We start from the raw sequence: 6,000 nt of genomic DNA on the forward strand, positions 1-6,000 counted from the left end.
TAAAGCCGTATCATCCTTTTGCTATAAATTTTGGATCTAATTGTTCACTATCTCACCAATACATCTAACAAAGTCTTCTTGTAAGAGGTGAATTTGCCCTCTGTGTCCTCAAGGATTTTAGATTCTTTTTCAATAGCACACTGCTGCACAGTTTTGGTAAAAAAAAAAAAAAAAAAAAAAAAAAAAAACTGTATGAAAATATTTGTTGAGTGATGAGTTGTGGCTAATCATCTGCTAAGAGTTTAATTAATTCTTTTAGATAGCTCCTTATGAGAAGCTATCTGTGGTTTTGATATTTGATCTAAAGCAATTTTGGTTTCTTAATCTTTTGACTGGATCCTGTGTTCCAGACTGTGCTCCTGAATACACTTAACTGTGGGATGCAGTTTGCTGTAACTGGCAGAAGGCTTCTCTTACAGCAGAATGCAGTTTAGTCTGACAGTTAGAAAGGTTTTCTTGATTTGTAGCAACAATCACATTAGATTCAGCAATTTGTTGTCTAATTGTTTTAGTTTCATTATGAGATTTTTCGACTTCCTTTATAATGAGCATTTGATTCTTAACAGATTAGCAGATGCAACATTTTCAGAAGAACCTGAAGCAGGCTACTCTACCAATATTTTGTACTGTTCAGTTTCGCTATCAGAATGCTGATCATTATTTGCATTGATGCCATTTTCAACTTCAGTGAGCTCTGTGTCCACATCCCTAGCATTTCTTTCTGCATGAGATCAAGTAGTAACAGATATTTTTGAGATGCTAACAGATTTATCCTCATACTCATAAAGATATCACATAGCAATACACAAATTTATATAAAAGTAAGTTAACAGGTTTCAGATCAGGAAGCAGTCTAAAATAATGAGAGCAGAGCTTGTGCACAACAAACTTGCATCTACTTAGGCCATACAAAGTATCAGCAAAGAATGTGATAATGAACCCAGTAATTTTAATAATTTGGAAATTGAATTGCATAAGCTGAAAGTTGAGATTTTGAATGAAAAAGCATTTCTATTTTTTACTGTTAAAGGTAACAGAAAAACAATAAAGCATTAATTTTACATAGAAATACACAAACACAATATCTGTAAATATATAAGAATGAGTTCCAACAATAGAAAAATTAGGTCTATAGTTCGGTTGCCATTGTTGTATGTCATTTTTCTTACTTACTACAATTGATAGTTGCTTTTTTGGTGTTAAGTATTTTGCCATGTGCACAGAAATTGGCAAGGACGTTGTATCAAGTAAAGGATGTTTAATAGATATTATAATAACAATACTTGGGTATTAAATATTACCTTTTCATTTTTTGCTCTCCCTTAATGAAAATAATGCTAATCATGGCCATTTTTACAGTGCCATGTAATACAAAGATTAACACATGTAACCAAAAAGGACCATGTAGACATGTCTGTACTCTATCATGGTTAAAACAGGAGAGAGAGAGAGATTACATGAACTCACCGTGCACTGCTGAGAGGACAAAATTAGATGAGGATTGAAAACAGTTTAAATTGGGCAGTTATAAAAGACAGTTTGTTTCTGTTCACTTCCGGATTATTAATTATTCTCTTTTGCTGCTAATATACATAGTTCATTCATATCACTTTTTGAAGCAAAGAGGATATTACAGTGTCTAAATCACAGTAGATTTATTTATTTGTTTGTCCTCTGAAACAGTCTTGTACAAGACACACACATGGTGATGCACAAAAAATACATTTGAAATTTGGGATTCTACCTATCGGTTTTCTGCTGAGTTGTCACTTTCTAACCAGTAGTCCCATACAAGCAGATCAGTAATGTCTTTATGTGACGTTCTCATAATGTAGGTGGTTGGGCTGTGAGTGGCTCTGATAAAAAAGAATAGTTTGATGTAGTTTTAGGTTCGAGCTGCACATGTCTGCTTTCAAGCTATGTAGTCAACTCGCTGCAAATAATAACGTGTAGCTGTGATCCTGCAGTGAAATAGTCTATGCATTGGCTATAACTGTGAATTAATAAAATACACAGGAATATAAAAAATAATGTAATAAAAAGTATTCTAATCTAACATCTGTAATTGTGGCAGATGACAGAGAATGACTTTGAACAACATTTATTCAAGAAAGTGAAGCTCAGATAAATAGAAAGTGGTCCTATGATAACAAGATAAAATACAGGCAGAAAATAACCTTCTCAAATGCACTAAAGTTGCATTTCAAGCATTACAAGAATGGTAGCAGAATCCCCAAGCTAAATAATCATCAAAGATGGGCAAAAGCTAAGTCCATTTCATGAGCACAGTTTAGAAAATATTTACCAGCTCAAAACAGTTCAGAGTTCAACATGATCATTTATAAATTAACACACATGAGGTGCCAAGTGGAAACTCATACACTGTCTGTGCTTAATTCTGTAATACATGTGGAAAAAGTTAGAATAAGGTAGTGGCTGTTCACTGCCCAGAGTCTGTCACTGAATGACCAAATATTGCATGTTACCTCAGGGAGATCCGCATTCTGTCAAGTCCCAACATAAAGTGTCTTGAAAGTTACAATCTTGTAGCAGCCATACACCACAAAGAATAAATCACCTATATGACCAAAAAACCTCGCAATGCCAAGAGCAGGTCTGCCTCCTTCCACAATGAACATCTAAGTGTCCAGAATCACTCCCTTGACCTCTTCACTTGACAAATCCCATTCTCCACTTGTCTCCCATAGTGTTCTGCTATTCTTCAATTTTCTATTGGCTGAAGGATGTCCCCACCAAAATATATTATTTCTACATTCTACAGACATGATTTGCCTTAACTTGAACTTCCAAGACTAAAATAGTGTATTACAAGAATATTTAAATAGACCATGCACAATATATATAAATAAAGATTTGTTCATAAGTATATAAGCCAGTATTATTATGCAAATACACTTACATTTACTGATAACAGGTTTTTGCTAAATATTGTTTAAACAATTATTTATGCCTGCTTGACAGAAGTGTCTTATGGCACTCTTTATAATAGTGGTGTGTCAGCTAGCACAAACGACTGACCATAAATAAATACACAAGTATCACAAAATGTGAGGTATTCTCATTGCATTCATTTGCTGTGATGTTGGGGAGAATACAATGTTCTGACAAACATTTCCGTAATAAGAAAAGATAAAAAATATGTCATAAATCAATAAATAAAACAGATACAGATACGTTGCTTTCAGGGGTGATAGCTGCTGTGCAATGCTGTCATCTGAGATTCTGTTTGTTGAAATCGCATGAAGCAGTTAAAAGTTGACGTGACCATTTCCAAATGGTTCCTTGTCCACTAATTTGACAATTTGATGTTTTGGTTGCAATGGCTTCATCTGTGCCCTCTGTACAAAATGTTTTATGTCTTAAACTTCCAAAATGCTCCAAAACCCATCTAAATCACATTGAAATACTGCATGCTGTTCCAAAGTGTCCCTTGTCCAATGTCACGAATCCAATATGGTGATTGTAATAAGGTACAGCAACAAATGGTTCCTTGTCCCATTACAAGGATAAGCACAATACAATATTGAGCTTCAAAGTGACCCTTGTCCATCAAGGGCAATATCTTTAATCTCACAGGTGAATTCTTTACTCTTTGGTTTATTGCAACAGAGTAATACATATTGTCCTGTTGGTAGCATTGCTTTCACAAACATTTACAACCGAATAATTGGAATTCCAACACTCAGGAAGCTCATAATACTTAACGTGAATTATTGGCTCAAGCAGGGCCATGGCTCGAGGCAGGTTAGTAATCGTAGCAGTTTTGCATGGTGATTTAGTTTACTTTAACATTTAGTTTTTGTGATTTAGAATATACATTAATACTTACAGGTCATCATGCAAGAAGCAACATGCAGTGAAACTGAGGTTAGGCAAGAAGGAACCGTGACACCAAGTGTTAAAAGAAAGGCCAGAAAAAAAACAATGAAATCCAGCGTTCTGGAAGAAAAATGTGCAGAAAAAAACTCTTTTTACCTCCAAAAGCCTCCCAAAACTACCAGACTGCCAGCACAAGGATCGGAAGGATCTCCGCTGTTTGAAGGTTACTCTTCAAGATGTTCGTAATTCCACAACATGTTTTATCTGAGAAAAATGGATTATAGTTCAATAAAAATAGAGAAGGATAATATCATTTTGAAATATACATTAACCAATTCTCCTAAGTGTCAACAAGTTAGAGGAGAACATAAACAAGTAACAAGAACCTGGCATAAATATTATATTCCTGTAACAAAACATGGTGAAACAAAACAATACCAAATCTGTCAGAAGGCATTTTTCTGAGCATTTTGAACATATCAAAGAAGAGAGTTCAAAGAGTGTGCCAGATGCATTTTGAAACTGGTGCACATCTGAAAGAAACACGCAGTGATGATCATCGCTCACAAGCCCATGCTGAGCAAAGCAAATAAGTCAAAAGTTTTCTTGAGGCCCTCGTACCTATAGAACCCCATTACTGCCTTAATACCCAGACAAATTAGCAGTATTTGGATAGCACCTTAAAAATAGCGGAACTGCATAAATTGTACAATAATTCATATTCTAAAGAAGGCTTGAAAGTTAAATATTAATATTTCAGGAATATTTTCATAAAGGAGTATAAAATAAGTTTTCAGTCACCTGCTGCAGTGTCTGCAATATGAGGAAAGGTGCAAATCTGATGAATGACCAAAGAACTTGAAATTGAGTTTGAATGTCATAACAGGTGTGCTAATGCATTTTCTGAGTTGTTGGAAAGAGAGGAAGAGAATACCATAACGTTTTCCATGCCAGAAGAACTTGGTACTTCCTAAAATACCAGATCAAGCTACTTATTATTCATGACTATTGTCCTTGTACAATTTTACAGTTTGTGAGGGCACATCAAATGCACCCCAGACTTTGGAAAACACATGTTTATCTATATCTGGACAGAAGCAGATAGCCATAAAGCTTCATGCGAAATAGCCTCAGCTGTTTATCACAAGCTAACTAATACAGAATTAGAAGGCATTGAAGTAATATGCCTGTTCGCTGATGGTTGCGGCAGGAAAAATTAAAACACAATTATGATTTGTATGCTGATGAAACTGTTGCAAGACACCCCCACCAACATTTGTGAGATACAACTCATTTTCCCTGTTCCTGGACATTTGTTCATTCCACTGGACTGAGTCTCTGGGCACATCAAAAAGGAATTTAAGAAAATGAGTATGATAACCAGCCCAGAACAGTACCACAAAATGGGACAAAATGGGACTGTCGAATGATAGGTGGGGACTTCCATGTGTGCAATTGGAAAGCAGCAACGGGAGAAATTCTGAGGAAACCTAACAACTGGCACTTTCAGGTCTCCATAAACAAGAGATTTATTATCACGCAAGGAAAAACACTGAGTGCAGACATTCTTGCTCATGGAGAGCCAGGATACAATACAGATGTTGGCATTACAAGAAAGGTTCTCAAACCAAAGAGGAAGGTAGCAGAGATTAATCCAGAGCAGATGGCAGTTGGTATTCCCGTGAAGCAGACAAAAAGCAATGACATCAATAAATTACTGCGACTTAATTACGGTGAAGATTGGTAGACCTTACCTGCCTTACTGTTCTACAGAAATATCATCTTTGCAGATTGTGAAAAAGATAATGAAGATGCATCAGAGGACAAAAACAAGGGTGGTCCAATGTGAGATGTTGATGATTCAGGTGTGTAATGGCAGATATATTTGTTCCTAAACATTAATGTAAAACTTTGTTCAATTTTCTATGAATAAATCAATTGATATGACATCAAAACAGTGGTTGTATTAGGCCTTAAAATTTCCTTTGTACCTTACAGAACCAAAGCCTCCCTTGACCATTTCATTGTGTTCCAAAATGCCCCTAGTCCACAATGCAGTTCTCAACGGCACCTTGTCCAAGTTATTTTGTTTATTTTGCAAATATCCTTTGGGGTCCATGAGCTGTAATTCCACCCAAAGACTTAAACAGTTAATACTAA

The sequence above is a fragment of the Schistocerca cancellata genome, chromosome 1 (assembly GCF_023864275.1).
Source record: "Schistocerca cancellata isolate TAMUIC-IGC-003103 chromosome 1, iqSchCanc2.1, whole genome shotgun sequence".
Lineage (NCBI taxonomy): Eukaryota > Metazoa > Arthropoda > Insecta > Orthoptera > Acrididae > Schistocerca > Schistocerca cancellata.